Source organism: Arachis ipaensis, chromosome B3 (genome assembly GCF_059453495.1).
Source record: "Arachis ipaensis isolate K30076 ecotype BB chromosome B3, ASM5945349v1, whole genome shotgun sequence".
In the NCBI taxonomy this organism is placed as follows: Eukaryota; Viridiplantae; Streptophyta; class Magnoliopsida; order Fabales; family Fabaceae; genus Arachis; species Arachis ipaensis.
Window position 1 is genome coordinate 11,755,239 of NC_142438.1, and position 20,739 is coordinate 11,775,977.

The 20,739-nt window shown below is 31.3% G+C and overlaps 2 pseudogenes; both read right to left on the reverse strand.

Annotated features, from left to right (window-relative positions):
* Positions 1–7,965: 7,965 nt before the first annotated feature.
* Positions 7,966–8,562, reverse strand: LOC148569852 (uncharacterized; annotated as a pseudogene).
* Positions 8,563–13,304: 4,742 nt separating this feature from the next.
* LOC148569853 (transcription factor TCP7 pseudogene) lies at positions 13,305–14,106 on the reverse strand (annotated as a pseudogene).
* Between the last annotated feature and the right edge of the window lie 6,633 nt (positions 14,107–20,739).

Below are 20,739 nucleotides of genomic sequence, written 5' to 3' on the forward strand. Positions count from 1 at the left end.
ATAATTTAAGATTATTATTAGTATTTTGAAACCATGTCTATATTGAATTTTTTTTTTCTAATTCGTAGGCAAGTATTGATATCCAACCAACCATAATCATATTTTCAAAGTTATTAAGTACTTCTAGGTTGAATTTATGAGTATGTGAGACATACATGCATATAGCCGCAAATTAATTTTATTATGGAGAGTGAGTTAGTGTAGGACCCGATAGGAGTGAGCACGGGTAGCGGGTATTTGATTATCTGTCCGAATTTGAATCGAACCAATTAAATTGGTTTTGGAACCAACGGGTAATCGAGTCCAATCCGAATCAAACCAATGGTCTTTGTTAGTGATTGGTTCGGGTATCGATTATGGGTAGGGGTGGCAAAGTGGGCCGGCCCACCCCAACCCGCCCCGCCCCGCCTAGGCCCGCCCTATAAACGGGGCGGATCGGCCCGCCCCACCAACTAAAATGGGTTCAAAATGCTAGCCCGCCCCGCTTTATGTCGGATTGGCGGGCTAGCCCGCTTCTTTTTTTTTTTAAATAAAATTCATTAAACTTAACAAAAAAATAATAATTAAAAAATCAAATACAAATAAAAAATAGTCAAATTATAATATAATTTTTTATTATTTTTTTAAAATTTTTAACTTCAATAAAATTGTTCAAAATAATATTTGTCAATAGAATCATCTTTATTTTAAAAAATAAGTCACATAATTTGAGCATATATATAAAATTGTAAAATAAAATAAATAAATATAATAATTAAAAGAAGAATAAAAACAAAAACTGAAAAAAAAAAGTTTAAAAATTCTATAATTATTAATTTTATAATAGTAATCACACTTTTATTTAATAAAAAAGAAAGAAAAATAAAAATCTTCGGCTCGGCGGACCGGCCCGCCCCGCCCCGCCAAAACCCGCCAATTTGGCGGTGCGGGTTTGGCGGACTTTTTTAATTTGGCGGCTCCAAATTCTAGCCCGACCCGCCTTTTTTAGCGGGTTTAGCGGATCGGCCCGACGGGCTCGACCCGTTTTGCCACCCCTAATTATGGGGGTGCAGAATCCGAACCAACCCGTGAATGAGTTTTGTGAGATTAAATAAAAAATAAAAATATGTATATGGCTTTTAGTGAGATTATTCACTATTAATATGTTTAGATTTTAATAAGTTTAGTTTTTAATGTATTTGGTATTTAACTTGTTTAGATTATTTATGTTAATGTTACATGTTTATTGTACTTGTTGAATTTTAGTGATAAAAATTTGGTTTTTTTTATGAATTTCAAAGTCATCGAGTACCCAATTACCCGAACCAATCCATTCATAATCGGTTTGGTTTGGTTCGGATACATGCACAAAAAAATACAAATTCAAACCAAACCGAACCAATTATATTTTTATCGGTTCAGTTCTAATTTAACCTTGAACCCGAACCAAATCGACCCGTGCTCACCTCTAGACCCCGATATGGAGAGCAAGGGAGCTTTACCGGCCTGTGGTGACAGCCAGAGAGTAATCGGACCGTGCGAATGGTAGCAGACAAATCGGACCGTGCGAGTTCCGCCTGCAAAACGGACCGTTCGAGTTCTCCCACCCCAAGCCACGTGTCGCATGCGTGTTGCTCCCTGATGACAAGCCATCATAGCCCATTTTAGCTAGTCTTTTTCTTTAGTTTTCATTAGAATTATGCACTTTCTTGAGCTACAAGCAAGCTAATTGAGTAGATTTTCATGTTTCCCTTGATTGAACCAACCATATATGAATTCATGCCATTTCATCAGGTTTTGTGCTATATTTGTTGCATATTATGAAAGATTGAATATCTCATGATTTTGAGCATAGCTTTGATGAGTTTGGTTGATTCATGATAGGTGAGGAAAGCTTGGAGAAAGGTTGAAGCAAAGAGGAATGGCTAGAAGTGAAGAATGGAAGTTGAAATTGAACTTGGAGGCTTGAAGTTAGCCCCCTAACTTGGAGGCTAACGTTGGGCATGAAAATCACTCCCTGGGCTCCCCACGTTTGAGCCAACGTTAGCCCCCTAACTTGGAGGCTAACGTTGGCACATGACATTGCAAGGAAGTGGCCAACGTTAGCTCCAACGTTAGCCCCCTAACTTGGAGGCTAACGTTGGAACTTGAGAGTTTCTCCCCTGGGCACTAACGTTGGCACTTAAATTACAAAGGGGGAAGGCCAACGTTTGCGCCAACGTTAGCCCCCTAACTTGGAGGCTAACGTTGGCACCTTAATCACAAAGGGGGAAGGCCAACGTTTGCGCCAACGTTAGCCCCCTAACTTGGAGGCTAACGTTGGCGCCACTAGCACCAAGCCTTGCCAACGTTAGGGTCAAAGTTAGACCCCTAACGTTGGCACCAACGTTCAAACCAGGAAATCATGCTTGCTGCCATGAAAAGTTAGGGTCAAAGTTAGACCCCTAACTTTGACCCTAACGTTGAGACCAACTTTGGCTAACTTCATTTCCGGTTCAATTGGTTCACTTCGGTTCTTCTTCAATCTTCAAAGAGCAATTAACCAAGGCCTCTTTCAACCCAATTCCACCAAGAACAGAGGCCCAACTCAAGGCTTGAAGATCATTTTGGAAAGTGTATAAATAGGATAGAATTCATTTTATTCGGGGAGCTTTCCTTTTAGAATTTTCATAATAGTTTTCGGAGAGCTTTTGAACTTGAGTGAACTTTAATTTCTTGTTTTCATTGCTTTCAATTTCATTTTACTTTTGCCTTGGATCTTGGATTGGAGAATTGAAGAAATTCTGTTTCAATCTCAATCTTGGATCTCTCTGTTTCTTTACTGTTAATTGAATTATATTTCCGGTTCATTGTTCTTCATCTCTTTTCTTTGCAATTTACAATTTCCTTGCTATTGTTCTTGTTGGATCTAGGAAGGCATTGAGATCTAGACTTGGTTTTCTAGTCTCTGGGTCCTGAGATCTGAATTTCCCAATTCAATTCCCTGTTTACTGCTTTCTATGTTCATTTACTTTTCTGCTTCAAGATCCGGTTTAATCCTAATTCCCTTTCCTTCTTCTGTTTGATGCAATTTAGTTTTTCCTTGTTTAAATTCTGCAAATCCACATCCCAATCCCCTTTACATTTCAAGCAATTTACATTTCTTGCACTTTAAGATTCTGCAATTTACAATTCTTGCACTTTAAGTTTCTGCCATTTAATTTCTTGTTCTTTAAGTTTCAGCAATTTATTTCTTGTCCTCTTTACTTCAATGCAATTTAATTCTGCAAGTCACAAAACCATCAACCAAACCTTGAATCGCTTGACTAAATCAACCACTAAACTAAAATTGCTCAATCCTTCAATCCCTGTGGGATCGACCTCACTCCCGTGAGTTTTTATTACTTGATACGACCCGGTACACTTGCCGGTTAGTTTTGGGTGTTTTGGGAGAGATCCGTTTCTCACCAAAATATCTCATCACTCCCCACAGACGGTGCCCCTTTAACCCTACAACCCCCCTTCATTGCATGCGTACCCAGGGACTTGAGTCACTTTTCCTTCCTTCCCCACTCAGCATCCATTCCTTCATCTTCTTCCTCCCTTAACACTTTATGCTTCATCTATTTGAGTGAAAAAAAAATTAAAATGTCCAAAAATCAAAATCTAAAAATGTTGATCGTCCGAAACTTCACATTGTAAAATATCTCAGCTATTCTAATTATATAAGTTTATTTGTTAAATTCTTTTTATATTTCAGAATTATAATTATTATTTTTAAAAATTTAATTATATTTATTGTTTTTAGAAGTTGAACTGAAGAAGATATATGTGACTTAGTATATAATTTTATTGACAGAAATTTAGACATAAATGTTTAAATAAGGTATAAATGTAGTTGATTCTTGTTTAGAATTGTTTGTAATATAATAGATTATTAATAAAAAATACCTTTTTAGAATTTTTTGGAATAATATTAGAAGTTATAACTAAGTAATTATAGGTAATTGTAGAAATTTAGGAATATATGTTTAAATATTAGTTAAAAATATATATGTTTAAATGTAGTTAATTCTTGTTTAGACTTTTTTGTAATATAATAGATTAGAAATAAAAAATAATTGTTTAGAATTTTTTGTAATAATATTAGAAATTATAGTTAAGTGGTTAACTATTATAACTAAATTTAGGATTAATCTCTACATACAAGTGTTTTGTGCTTACAAGCTTTACAAGTCTCAAGGTATCGTTTGTTTTGAGGTACTGAGACAGAGATTGGGAGACTCAGACTCAGTATCATGTTTGTTGGTTCAGAGACTGATACTAAAATTTCTGTCTCTGTCTCCAAAATTTCAGTATTTCAGTACCTCCAAAAAGTGGGAACACAGGGGACTAAAATTTTTAGAGATAGAGACTGAAACTTTAATAATATTTTATACCTAAAATACATTCATTTTAATTAACTAATTTCAATTTTACCCTTTGTACAAATTAAATTTGAATTTCATTCTTATTTCAATTTCTGTCTCCCACTTTGCACCAAACAGAATACTGAAATTTATTTTAATCTCTGTCTCTTAGTCTCTGTCTCTCAGTCTTAGTCTTTCCATCTCTATCTCTCCACCAAACGCTACCGAAGAGAACGAAACCCCTAAACGCGCTGCTTATGTTACGTGCCTCTTTAACAGACTTTCAAATCAATCCAAATCAATTAACGCGCGAATATATAACTTCCATTTTTCAAAAGATTTCGTTTCCTTTTTCGAGTTTCTTGCCAAATTTGTTCGATCTCCTTCGTGTATTCTCTCTTTGCCTTTTCATTCGTTATTTTACCTGCGTTTATCACTGGTTTCTTCTTCGTCATTTACGTGTGTTTCTCTCTATATATTCTTGCTTCGTTTTTTTTTTTCGATTTTCATGGTTTCTGAAATCAAGCTTTGAAATCGTTTTGAAGATAATAGAACTTCAGAAATACACCCAAACGATTACAGAAATACACCCAAACGGTTACAGAAATACACCCAAAATAGGGGGAGACAGTATATTTCTTCTTGAAATCTTTTAATATTTTGCTGGTTAAAGATGAGGCACATGGCAGAGACAATCTAGAAAAAAACCTAGAAGAATAGTAAAATAGTACCTTGAATAATGTTTCTTCATTTTTTCTGGTATTTTTGATGGAGATTTGTATCTTTTCTTCTTGATTTCTTCTACTCTTCACGAGTAGTTGGAACCTTTCTTCAGAATCGTAGTTTGTTTCGAATTTTGCTTGAATCTTGACGGTTTTTGTTTTGATAGAGGAAGAAGAAGAAGAGTGCGGCATAATGAACGTGTTGTGAAAAAACGCAACGGGTGATTAAGGTGCGTGCGTTGAACGCTCGATTCTAAAGGAGTGGTGCGCATGTTTTTTTCTTGGACTTTGGCCAACTTGTATAACTTGTAAGCCAAAAGGCTTGTATGTGTAGCAGGCCTCTTGAGATAATAACCTAATGTAAAGTTTATTTATATCATTATTGATGTTGTGAGTACAGATTTACTTTTAATTTCGGTCATTAAATAATCGTGTATTAAATACTTATAGTATGGCTGCCGTCGTGGCAGAAGTTTCTATTGTCGCAGATGGAAAATTCGCCGTGGGGATGGAATTCAGTTCTAGGGAAGCTGTTATTAAGGCGATGAAAGAATATACCCTCCGAAGAAGTGTAGATTACCATGTGTATGAGTCGGAGCCGTTGGCATTTTATGCCAAGTGTACATAGTACGGGTCAGGGTGTGATTGGCTTATCAGAGTTAGCATGATTAGCAGAAAGTACTGTTAGGTTATAAGTGAGGTATAACGGCAGTCACACTTGTACCAGATCAACCATTTCTCAGGATCATTCGAAGCTGGATTCAAATACAATTGCAGAAGCCATAAAGCTGTTAGTTGAGATTGACCACTCGTTAAAGGTAAAATCAGTTATTGCAGAAGTGCAATCGAAGTTCAACTACACCGTCAGTTATCGGAAAGCTTGGTTGGCTAAGCAAAAGTCAGTAGAGAAAATATTTGGAGGTTGGGAAGCATCGTACGAAGCGTTGTCCATATGGTTTGAGCCACCTTTCCACTAAAGCATTTACCGGTGCTTTTTGATATTGAACTACTTCAATCTAGGTTGCATGGTAAAAATCAGTAGATCGTAAATGCTCTTCCACCTTCTCATTGTACCGATTCAGAGGGATAGGGTGATCACATGTCAACATCCGTAAACTTTACAAAAGCATAATAAAATCACGATTCAAATTCCACAACTATCATAGATAATTAAAAAAAAATCTAATTAAAACATTTAATTTTACTGAATCCGATTTATTAGTAATAACATTTTTATTTCTAACTTTAATTAATAGTCCTAGAGCTTATATCTAACTTAATACAGATAATAATTACTAATACATACTTTCAATTTTTACCCTAACTAATAATGTTCCACTGTAATAATATTAAAACCTTAACTAAAATAATATATTTCTGTCAATTAAAAGGCTAACATTAAACAAATAATTATTACCAAAAATGCAACTACATTATATTTTACAGATCCTAATTACTAATCGAAATTATCAACATTATTCCAAAAAATTATACACCGAAATTATTCTAAAATTATTACAAAAAATTATAAACAAGTCATTTTTAATACTAATCTATTATATTAGAAAAAATTCTAAACAAGAATTAATTACATTTAAGCACACATATTTTTAACTATTATTTAAACATATAACCCTCAATTTTTAAAATTAATTATAACAGTTAACTACTTAACTCTAATTTCTAATATTATTACAAAAATTTATAAACAAGTCATTTTTAATACTGATCTATTATATTAGAAAAAAATTCTAAACAAGAATTAATTACATTTAAACACACTTATCTAACTATTATTTAAACATATATTCCTAAGTTTTTAAATTTAAGAGGCCTGCTACACATACAAGTCTTTTTGGCTTACAAGTCCAATAAAACACACGCATTACACTTAATTAACGCATTACACACTTCCACATTCAAGAGTAAATAAAACGCACGTTATTCAACAACTTCCTGTTTCCAAAGCGCGCTACTCACCATGCATTATGAACGACTCTTCTTCTTCTTCCTCCATGAAAACAATTTTCTTGCCAAATTTGAAGATAATGGAACTTCAGAAATACACCCAAATGATTACAGAAATACACCCAAAAGATTATAGAAATACACCCAAACGGTTACAGGAATTCACCCAAACGATTATAGAAATACACCCAAAGGATTACAGAAATACACCCAAAGGATTACAAAAATACACCCAAAGGATTTAAGAAATACACCCAAAATTCGTTGAAGTACACCTTATGCATATTTCAGAACTCTTTCTCTTTCTCCTCCTCATCTTCTGCTTCTTCTTCTTCTTCTTCAAAAACGATTTCAGAGCTTGATGTCAAAAAACAATGAAAATCGAGAATAACGAAGAAAGAAAATAGAGAGAAAAGCACGTAAATAAAGAAGAAGAACAGAAAGAGGAAGAAGAACGTGCAGCAAGAAGAAGAAGAAGGAGAAAGAGAAGGCAAGAAACGAAAGAAAAGAAGAAGAAGAGAAGGAAGAGGAAGAAGAAGAAGAACGTAGATCTTGCATCGCGTTTTTTGGGTTTATTCGTTAATTAACTTGTAAAGCATACAAGCCCTAATGGCTTGTATGCAGAGCTTTTCTGATTAACTAAATAACTAAAAATAAATACTAATCAGCTAAATAATTTCATAAATACTATAATAAATACTTATTAATAAACCTCAATTAACTAAATAACTAAATAAATACTCGTTCCTAAATACTAATTAACTACAAATATTATTATCTTAAACTTGACTAAATAAACACTTTTACAAATGCTAATTGAGTATATTTTCACAAGTCACTTAACTATTTGGTCCATCGATCAATATCAACTATTACAAAATTCTAATCTTTCTTATAAATATACGCAATTACGTACCTGCACTCATATAGTCCGGAAACTCCGGAGCATGCATGGCTTCCAAATCCAAAACTCGTATGAAAGATGGCTCCTCAAACGGCACTTCGTTCGCGAGTGTATTTGCCACGTCTGTCACATTCGGAGCCACAGTGCCATCACCTTGATCTTCATCTCTGTTTGGACCAAGAACTTCATAATTGCTTTCAAACTCTTCTTCACTGTCACTATTGTAATCTTCCCGTAAAATATTTCGGTCGGCCTCAGATTGTTCGAATTCAGTGTACAACTCGATGAACAAGATTTGAGCACGACTTTCAATATACATTGAAAATATCTCTTGCATGCTCGCTTCGTCCGTTATATATTTGGTCTGAAATTGAACGAATCCACCGAATACTAGTACGGGATATCTGTATAAAATACATGATATTTTTCTTGACATCTCCGAATCTAGCTTCTCACAAATCACACCTTTAAGCTCTTCAAATGAGATTGTGAAGGGAATAACAACATCTAACGGATCTTCACAAACAAATTTTACTCATTCAGACGTCTGCAACAAAATCTGACCAAAATAATACACTTTCAAAAGAACTCTATCATCCATTTCTTTCACTCACTTAAACAGAAACAGAAACTTCACTATCAATTTTTGTTTCAAACCCAACTAGAGAGACACCGGAGCATGAGAAAGAAGAAGAGAAGTCGAAGAAGACGAAGAAGATTGGATCTAATTGGCTAATTACGATTTATACACCTTCATATGTATATATATATATACACACAACTCGGACCCAACAATTTCTTTGACTTAATTAAAAAAAATATAATAATAAAATCGGACCATTCGATTTCATTTATGAAAAATTAAAAAAAAAATTTAATTCATACATAACACAGACGGTCCGATAAGCTTTATCTAAATTTCGATCTTTCCTCCATGCAAAATGGATCTTCCGATTTGCTTACAAAAATTTTTTAACAATAAAATTGGATGATTCGATTTCTTAACACCAAATCTGAGCAAAAGCTATCTCACAAATTAGTCAAGCACCTCTAATATCCATAATCACGCCCAACACATTTACAGTTTCTATAACCAAAAAAATGAGCCTACATATAGCATATATATAACATATATTTTTATATGAAGGAGTTTTGATTCTAGGGATGGCTAGGTAAGCACTTTTCCTTATTGTGCAATAAAGTACTATAAAGGTCGAATTTATTTTTAGAGTAACATGTAAATAAGTTTTAAAGAATTTGATGATAATTAAGATTTATAAGTTAAATGAATTTTTAAAATTTTTGTTATAAATTTATAGGATCTTAAAATAATATATTAGAAAATATTTTAAAGAATTGCATTGTTGGAAGTATAAAAAAATATTTGGTGAACAAATTTTTTTTAAATAAAAAATGTTATTAGTTATAAAAAAATATTATAAAATTAGTACTTAAATTTATTGTAATTAACTCATAATAATTTTTTAAAAAAATATAAAAGATTTTATATAAAATACAGAACTTATGTAAATAAAATATATTTTTTAAATATATATATATTCATCACAAATTTTTCGAAGATTTCGCCCAACTACACCCAAGTTTTATCATTTTAATACTTTTAAATTTAATTATACGTGATAAATGGTCAACGATTAAGTGTGTGTTTGAATTAGAGTTGGTAAATGGGAGTTTGCATAAAATTAATTTTGCAAACTTGATTTTGATAAAAAATAAGTTTGTATTAAATGATTTATGTTTGGTAATTTTTGTATCAAAATTGATTATAGTAAAATAAATGTTGTTTGGCTTATATCATTCAAAATTATTTTTAGATAAAAAATTACTAAAATAGACATCAACTTAAATAATTTTTTTATATTATCCTATTATTTTAATTTAAATATTTAAATAGATTTTATTAGTTAATTTTATAATAAAATTAATCTTTACTTACTAAAATAAAATAACATATAAAAATAGACAAAATATATTTTTAAATAAAAATAAAAAATATAAATTATATATATATATATATATATATATATATATTTTAATCAAATATGTTACATTTTTTAAGTATTAACATAAGAATATTATTTTAGTATTTTTTTATATCGTACTCTTATTTTAGTACTCAATAATCTTATTCTTAATATTAATTTAGAATCCAATGTTTATGATTTTATTATTATCTATGATTAATTTTTTATTTAATTTATTTTTTTAATGGAATCATAATCTATATTATAAAAAAATTACACTAAAACATAGTATACGAGAATTATAATTATAAAAGAGAGTACTAAAAATAATAAAAAATTAAATATTTATTTTATAGTAATTGAAATAAATCTAAAAGTTCTTGATGATATTTTTATATAGTATATTTTTAGTATTTTTAGTACTCTTTTTGTTATAATTTTTTATTATTATTAGTATTTACAGTTACTTTTTTGTTTAATTTACTTTACCTAATAGAATCAAAAAATCATATTATAAAAAGATAATAACAAACATAATATACAAAAATCACAATTATAAAAGTGTATAAGGTCAAACAAACAGTTGAAAAAAATAAAAAAATAAAAAATAAAAAAATAGAGCCCATATAAATAGAAATAACAAGAAGTCTATAAATAATACAATAACATACATAAATGATAAAATTGATAAAAGGTAAATAAATGGTTAGTATCCATGACTAAAAACTCGTTATAAAAAACGCAGAAGCTACAAATAGTTGCTTCTTATAAACGTAGTTTTGGTAGCAAAATCACTTATGCTTTCATGAGAAAAAAATTTACCAAACCAAAAATTAAAGCTTTCAAAAAATCTAAACATGCTTCTTTACCTCCAATGAATTTTTCAAACACACCCTAAGTTACTTATTTTTTTTTTCTTTTCTTTGACCGTATACAATTGACAATTCTACCATCTTCCCCTGTCAAACTTGCATCCCAAGCATTAAAAGAAAAACAAACCCGTGCCTCCAATGTCCTATAATTTTCTATAGTTTTACCAAAATTTTATTCAATTTCTATCACTTTAATTTTTTTTCTTTAATTCGTGTTTTTTTTAGCAGATTTTTAAATAAAATCTTTTGTATTATTCGTCATGACATACAAAAACATTAAATTAAAAACATTTGCTTAAGATATCCCTCGTAAAGTAAAAAGATAATGATACCTCAAATCACAATCTAAATATTTTTAAATAGACAATTTAATTTTTAATAATTTTAATCATTAAATTAGTATTTAAATTTTTATTTTATTAGATAAATCAATTTTTTAAACTAGATTGTTTATCTATATAAAAAAATTAATTTAAAATTTTAAAAAATTTTCATTACAAAAAAGTATAAAATAGTATTAATATTATGATAGTTTTATAAAACCACTGTGATACTTGGGTATTAAGATATTTTTTGTTGTTGCTGCAATTAATTTGTATTTAGTGACAGTTTTTATAATTTTAACAGTTTTAAATTGCTGTTATGAGATTTTTTCATTTAAAAACGTCCAAGTTCCAACCCTAGTTACACACTCAAGTGCTACACTTTTACTATGAGAGTAAGATTGAACGTTGTCATCATGATTTTTTTTTTTTTTACGATAATCTCCTCCAGCCATAAATGGATTCAAAAAAATTATTATGAAGGGCAAAAAATATATATAATATAAAGTAAGATTTACACAAATAAATTATATGGTGTAAAATATATTATAAAAATATAATAACAAAGAATATATTTTAAAATATAAAAAATATATGTATATTTTTTATTCGTAAAGTGATACACGACGATTTTTTATATCATAAAATTTATCGATAATAGAATTTGTGTCAATTTTTAACAATTTTTTTCTCAATGTAACTCAAATAATTAGCAAAAAATTCATATTTTATTGGTTATTAGCATCATAATTTTCATTGTTAAAATGGTTGTTCAAATGGTTTTATATCTAGATCAAACGATTTTTTTTGTTGGTTAATGACAGTTACAAAATTGATATTTTTTCAATGTTTGAGTAACATTTTTATTGTTTAAAATGACAGTTAGATGTAACGGTTAAAAATCGTCATTTTTATCAGATTAAAATAGTATTTTTTTTTCAAAATAATATTAGATATGAGATACGTAAGTGAGACCTACTTTGTGAGTTTGATCATGAACAAAAAAACTCGCAACATAATAACTTAATAAAAAGATAGTCGCTAGAGGCAAGGACGAATATAAGGAAGGGACAAGCATAGGCCTCTCCCTCCCCACGAGTTTGCTACAAAATCATGATAGATTAATAATAAAATAATAATTTATAAAATAGAAGATAGAATTTGTAATTAAAATTAAAAAATTATTTGATAATTATTAAAAAATTTAAAAAATATATTTTATTATTAGGACCATTTAATAGCCAAATATCATGGAACTATCAATTTTTTTACTTAGTTAGTGTAAAGAATTTTACATAGTCGTACAATTATATCTTTTCTTTAGGTGACCATTTACGTAGTTAATGTGGAAGGTAATTATTTTAGAGTAAAGGACAAATCCGTCCCTAACCTTTTTTTTGCAGACATTTTCGTCCCGGAGGATTGGAAAATACTTTAATGTCCCTGACCCCTCGAAAAATTGGACATATTTATCCCTCCGTTAGAGTCGCTCCATTTGCCCTGACGGAAAACGGTGACATGGCTCCCGTGGCGCTGACCTGGCCGTTACGGACTGCCACGTTGGATGAGCTTTTGAAAAGAGGACATATTAGTCCCCAGGGACCAAAACGTCGCCGTTTCTCCCCACCCCTAATCTATGAAATCCTGTAACCTCAGAAAACACTGGTCTTTCACCCACACTATAGTGACCTCAGAAAACAACATCATGATGAACAAGAACATATCATTAACAAGAACAACACATGTGAAAGTGAAAGAAATAGAGAGATTGAGAGAGAGGATAGCATTGACTACTCACCACACCACTCACCATCCATCAAGCTGTGCCAAAACCCATATGATTAACAAGAACAACACATGAATTCTTTCACAGGAATTGGAATGTAGTGTGGTGTGTTGTGTTGAGTTGTGTACTTCAACAAATTGGAAGCAAAGTTGAGTTGAGTTTGACCACCATTAACACTAAATCTACTAGTAATTGCACTTGAGCTGGCTGCAACAACAACCAAACTTGTACACTCCATTAGGATTTAGGACATGATGGACGAGAGTAAGTGAAAAACTCAAAACCCAAGCAACCAATAATGTAATCCCATTATCATTACAAAGCTTATTAGTCTCTCCAACTTGGAGAACTTTGCTTTCTTTTAATCACAACCAACATTATGAATTTCCAAGCTGCATTTGCACTTGCACACAGCAAACACTGATGATCAAGGTCCTGAAAACTGCTTCCAGCCTCAATCTGCAGCAATTTATCATCATCATAATAAATAACTTAAAACAAATCCTAATTGAATTCATGGACTTCTCCACTCAAAAAACTAAAAACAAAAGAGCCCTAAACCTAAAATTTTCTGAGCCCTCCCAACTTAGAAGCCAGCAAATTCAGATGTCCAGGAAGGTAATTTCCCAATCTCGCCGCCGAAGCTTCTCCCACGGCTTGTTGCTGCTACTGATGCCGATGGTGAACGAACAAAGAAGCTTGTTGCTGTTGAGACACCGACACCGCCGCCGACTGCACAACCATCTCCCGAGGAGCAGCCGCTGCAAAACTCCAAATTTGACCAAAATCGGGCCTGGCCGGGAGGGCCCAGAGCCCCGCGGGAGCTCCATGGCCCACTAAGGACCCCACAGCGGGCCCCACGGAGACGTCGTCATCCTTGGCGGAAGCGTCGTCGTCGGTACGTATGCGCTTGCCGAGTATGAAGGGAGTGAGACCCAGCAAGGGCTTTTGGTCGAGCGAAGACGCTGCGGAGGTTGAGGAAGGAGAAGAGAGAGAGCCAGCACCGCCGCGTACGGAGACGGAAACGGAGGAGAAGCTGGCGGGAGTGGTTCTGGTTCTGGTAGCGGCGATGATTGAGGGCTCGGCCTGGCGGAGGAGCCACTCGATGGTCTGGCCGTCGGACTTGGGGCCGACCTCCGTCGGATGCCATGAGTCGGAATGCTCCTTTTCTTCCTTCATCCGCTTCACCTTCACACTGCATTTGAAGGATTAGGGCTCACAGAATTTCATAGATTGGGGATGGGGGAGAAACGGCGACGTTTTGGTCCCTGGGGACTAATATGTCCTCTTTTCAAAAGCCCATCCAACGTGGCAGTCCGTAACGGCCAGGTCAGCGCCACGGGAGCCACGTCACCGTTTTTCGTCAGGGCAAACGAAGCGACTCTAACGGAGGGATAAATATGTCCACTTTTTCGGGGGTCAGGGACATTAAAGTATTTTCCAATCTTCGGGGATGAAAATATCCGCAAAAAAAAAAGGTGAGGGACGGATTTGTCCTTTACTCATTATTTTATTTTTACTAATGTGGCGTTACGTAATTAAATACACGTGTAAAACTACTTTATACTAAAAGTACATCAAAATTAAATTCTTATTTTAAAAGACAAATCTTACTTCTGCCTTTTATTTAATTTTTTCGGTCTTTCTTTAGAATATTAATTACTTAAATCAGGTTAATGTTCAATTTTCTATTGATAGAATTGAAATAACTCTGCTTTAATTAGGCTTAAGATTATTATTAGTATTTTGAAACAATGTGTATATTGATTTTTTTTTTTCTAATTCGTAGGCAAAGTGTATTGATATCCAACCAAAGATAATCATATATATTTTCAAAGTTATTAAGTACTTCTAGGTTGAATTTGAGTATGTGAGACATGCATATAGCATATATATGACTCATTTTTATATGAAGGAGTCTTCATTCTAGGGATAGTTAGGTAAGTAGTAAGTACTTTTCCTTATTGTGCAATAAAGTACTATAAACGTACGTCGAATTTATTTTTAGAGTAATACGTAAATAGGTTTTAAAGAATTTTATGATAATTAAGATTTATAAGTTTTTAATGAAAGAAAAATTATTAAATGAGTTTTTAAAATTTTTGTTATAAATTTATAGGATCTTAAAATAATATATTAGGAAAAGTTTTAAAGAATTGCAATGTTTGAAGTATAAAAAAATATTTGGTGAACAAATTTTTTTTAAATCAATTCTCAAAAATGTTTTTAGTTATAAATAAAAAGTATAAAGTTTATAAAACTAGTACTAAAATTAAAAGATTTTATATAAAATACAGAAATTATGCATAAATATATATTAAAAAAAATATATTTTTTAAATATATATATTCATCACAAATTTTTCAAAGACTTTCGCCCAACTACCCAAGTTTTATCATTTTAATATTTTTAAATTTAATTATACGTGATAAATGATCAAGATCAAACGATTAACTAGTCACTTCATATACATTAGTGTGCGTTGAATTATTTATTTTCTTTTCTTTGACCGTATACAATTCTACAGGCTTCCCCTATCAAACTTGCATCCCAAGCATTAATAAGAAAAACAAACCCGTACTTCCAATGTTCTATAATTTTTTATAGTTTTACCAACATTTTATTCAATTTCTATCACTTTAAAATTTTTTTCTTTAATTCGTGTTTTTTTAGCAGATTTTTAAATCAAATCTTTTGTATTATTTGTCATGACATACAAAAACATTAAAATAAAAACATTTCCTTAAGATATCCCTCGTAAAGTACAAAAAAAAAAATGATACCTCAAATTACTTTTTAAATATTTTTAAACCAGACAATTTAATTTTTAATAATTTTAACTATTAAATTAATATTAAAATTTTTATTTTATTAGATAAATCAATCTTTGAATTAGATTGTTTATCTATATAAAAAAATAATTAATATTATGATAGTTTTATAAAATCACTGTGATATTTGGGTATTAAGATATTTTTTATTGTTGCTGTAATTAATTTGTATTTAGTGGCAATTTTTATAATTCTGGCAGTTTTAATCGCTATTATGAGTTTTCTTCGTTTAAAAAGTTCAAAATCCAACCCTAACACACATTGAAACGCTATGCTTTTAATGTTAGAGTAAGGTTGAATGTTGTTATTACGATCTCTTTTTGGTGATGATCTCCTCCAGCAATAAGTGGATCCAAAAAAATTATTATGAGGAGGCAATAAAGTAAGATTTACACCAATAAATTATATATATGGTGTAAAATATAGTACAAAAAATATACTAATAAAATATATTTTAAAAGATAAAAAATATGTGTATACTTTTTACTCGTAAAATGAAGCACGACGATTTTTTATATCATAAAATTTATCGATAATAGAATTTATGTTAAATTCAGCAATTTTTATTTTCAGTGTAACTCAAAAAGAATTATAAAAAAATTCATATTTCATTTTGTTACTTGCCTTTTGGTTATTAGATATAGAAAATATTTGAGTTGAAGTTTTACTTAGGGTTAAGTACGATTTTAGTCTCTAAGGTACGGATTGAAAAATTTTTTCGTCTTCAATCTTTTTTTCTTACAAAATTATCCCTAAAATTTAACTTAGTTTTAAATATTCCTTTTTACCAAAATTTTAAATTTTATTATCAAATTATTCCTAACTGAAAAAATATATATAAAAATAACGAGTTAAAGGGAAAAGGGAAGGAAATCACAATGGGGTCAAGGAAGGGGGGAAAGGAATCCGCCGCCGTTGCTCCTCGCCACTCGCCGTTGCTCCTCGTTGTTCGCGTCCTCGCCACCAGATTTCGTCGCTGCTTCTCTTCCTCGCTCGACGTCAATGCCAGCAAATTCGCGAGGGTGGACATTGTGCGTTGCTTGCCGGTTTTGCTCCTCCTCCTCACTCGGTCGCTGGTTGTCGTTGCTCTTCGTCACTCGCCGCTGTGCTTCCTAGGGTTCCAATTCTGCTTTTAATTGGTTGATTTTGTTAATTACATTGTTGATTCTTATGTTTCTTCTGTTAATTATATTGTTGATTTTTTTATTTGTGGATTTGTTGATTTTGTTAATTACATTATTTCTGATTATGATTCTATTATTGTTGTTGATTCTAATTCCATTCTGCTTCCATGGTTTTGTTTCTATTTCTTCTGCTTCTGATTCTATTATTCATTATTGTTGTTGATGCTTCTGGTTACTTCTGCTTTTGTTTCTTTTGTTGTTGTTGTTGTTGTTCTTTGGAGTTGAGAGAGATAGCGATGGAAATTATACAGATTTATTGATGCTTCTAGTTTTTTCTGCTTCTGCTTCTGGTTACTTATTACATTGTTTTATTGTTGTTGCTGATGTTTTGATGAAGAAGAAGAAAAAAGAAGAAGAGATAATGCTGTGATGGAAAAGAAGAAAAAGAAGAATAGAAAATGAGGATTTTGAAAAAGAAGGGAAAGAGTATTTTTGTCAGAATGAAACGATTTTATAAACAAAAAAAGGTTAAAAATAAAAAAAATTTTCAGCTCCTATCTTAAAGACTAAAATTATACTTAACCCTTTTACTTATGTTAGACTGGACATTGAGTGTGTTCAATAATTTAATTATTAGTATAAAACAATTACTTACTCTGTTTTGCAAATAGAAAATAAAATTATATAATGTATATATAATAACTTAATTTATACACACTATTATTAAATTTTGTAACAAACTCATGGGGAGGGAGAGGCCTATGCTTGTCCTCTTTCTTAGATTCGTTCTTGCCTCTGGCAACATTTTTTTTATCAAACTATTATGTTGCAAGTTTGTTCGTTCATGAGCAAACTCACAAAGTTACTTACGTATTTTATATCTAATATTATTTTTAAAAACAAAAAGAAATACTATTTTAATTTGATAAAAATGACCATTTTTAACTGTTACATTTAACTATCATTTTAAATAATAAAAGACGTTATTGTAACTCTGAAAAAATAGTGATTTTGTAATTGTCATTAACCAACCAAAAAAATCGTTTGATCTAGATATAATAACAATTTGAACAACTATTTTAACAATAAAAATTATGATGCTTTTTTAAGAACAAACAAACAACAACAAACAACAACAAAGCCTTGTCCCACTAAGTGGGGTCGGCTACATGAATCAAACGACGCCATTGTGCTCTGTCATGTATCATGTCTACAGAGAGACCGTTTACATGTAGGTCTCGTTTGACCACCTCATGGATGGTCTTCTTAGGTCTTCCTCTGCCTTTCGCCCTTTGTTCATCTTCCATCTCATCCACCCTCCTAACTGGATGTTCTATCGGTCTTCTTCTCACATGTCCAAACCACCTGAGACGCGATTCAACCATCTTTTCCACAATTGGTGCAACTCCAACTTTCTCCCTTATATCTTCATTCCTTATTTTATCCAATCGCGTATGACCACTCATCCATCTCAACATTTTCATCTCTGCCACACTCAGCTTATGTTCGTGCTCCCCTTTAGCCGCCCAACACTCCGTACCATACAGCATAGCCGGTCTTATAGCGGTGCGATAGAATTTACCTTTAAGTTTTAAAGGCACTTTTTTGTCGCATATAAAACCAGATGCACTCCGCCATTTTGACCAACCTGCTTGGATCCTATGATTTACATCCTGTTCAATCTCTCCATTGTCCTGTATGATGCACCCAAGATACTTAAAACTTTTAACTTTTCGTAAAGTGTTTTCTCCAATCTTCACCTCTATATTGGGGTTTTCCCTTCTCAGACTGAACTTACATTCCATATATTCCGTCTTGTTACGGCTTATGCGCAGACCATACACTTCTAAAGCTTCTCTCCATAACTCCAACTTCTTATTTAGGTCTTCCCTTGACTCTCCCATAAGGACGATATCATCGGCAAAAAGCATGCACCATGGCACAGGCTCTTGGATGTGCTCTGTGAGTACTTCCAAGACTAATGTGAAAAGGTATGGACTTAAGGATGATCCCTGGTGTAATCCTATACCAATAGGAAATTCCTCTGTCACACCACCTTGAGTCTTCACACTAGTTGTGGCCCCATCATACATATCTTTAATTGCCCGAATATATGCGATCCTTACTCTCCTCTTTTCTAAAACCTTCCATAAGACATCCCTTGGTACTCTATCGTACGCTTTTTCCAAATCAATAAACACCATATGTAGATCCCTTTTATTACTACGATACCTCTCCATCATCCTTCTTAATAGGTATATCGCTTCAGTGGTAGATCTGCCTGGCATAAATCTAAATTGGTTCTCTATTACTTGTGTCTCTTTTCTCAACCTCCGTTCTATCAAGGTGTTTAAAATTATGTTTTTTTTTTAAACACCAAAATACCGTTCTTGAGTGTAAAGACAGTTTGAACCATTGCATTACCTAAAAAATTAGGGTAATGTTATGGTGCTAAAAGTAATTTTTTGAGTAATGCTAGGGAGCCAATGGCCTAAGCGTACAATGTGTATAATGGGTTAAATCATCACTTATACTATCCAGAATAATCATCCGGATATCAGGGATAATAAATATCTCATGTTATAAAAAACTAATTTTAGGTTCACCAAGATTCAAACTCTTGACCTTCCGGATCTGGAACTCTAATACCATGTCCTGAAACCACTCATCCCAAAAGCGTAACCTGACAGGACAATGTAACACTAATAATCATATCTCTAATACTTTTTAAACCTTCATTGTACACATTGTACACTTAGGTCATTGGCTCCCTATACTTTCTCTAATTTTTTTTAGTACATGCTAAAATGAAGTGACATAAAAAAACTGTCGACGCGTGTTTTACCTATAGCCACAATCGAAGACAACGGCTGATGCACAATAAATGGGTGACAATCACCCGTTAGTTGAAAAAAAATAGTTGGATATAATGTTTGTTTGATAAATTAATGCATAATTGAGAGATTAATTGATGATTAAGAGAGATAATCTCTTTTTTTTTTTCCTTTTTTGGGTATGGCCATACTATCTAGACCAAGAAATACTCTTTTGAACATAAAAATTAAATTGAGCCATAAAATGTTATTATAGTAATAATAAATCATAACAATATAAAGCCGAGGAGAATAAGTAATGATAATAATAGTAATAATAATAATAGTAATAATAATAATCTTTTATATATATAAAAGAGAACTACGGTTTTATTTATAAACCCTAAATATAAATTTTATTTTAATTTATACTTATTTATTATGTATGTATTCGATTTATATGTAAATACTTAAAAATCGAGTTTGTCTGAGTCGATTTATATAGATCTATGTAGAACATGTATGAAACCAATTTTTATTCAAGATATATGTGTAATTTTAGTCTCCAATCAATTTATTAACATAAATTATTTTTATTTTTAAATCTAATATATATTTTTTTAGTTTTATGTTCTCATAAATTCACTATTCTTTTAATTTTTTAATAATTCATTAATTACTTTGTATTTACCGAGGTTTTCAAATTTTTTTATAAAAAAAATCAAAATCATCAAATTACAAAATACTAACAAAAATTATTTTTTCTTTTTAATTCCTGAATATAATTTAACTTTACTTACCATAGCATATTTAATACAAAAAAAATAAAGCATACCAGATAATAATATTTTAATTTCTGAATATAATTTAATTCTTTATTAACATGAAAAATTAAAATCTAAAAATAAAAAATATTATTATTAGCATGAAAAATAACAATGCAATATTCAAAATTAAATATATCAAGCTCTAATTATTATTAACATCACAAATTAAATACTCAACAAAAAATATAAAAATATAATTTTTTTATTAACGTGAACT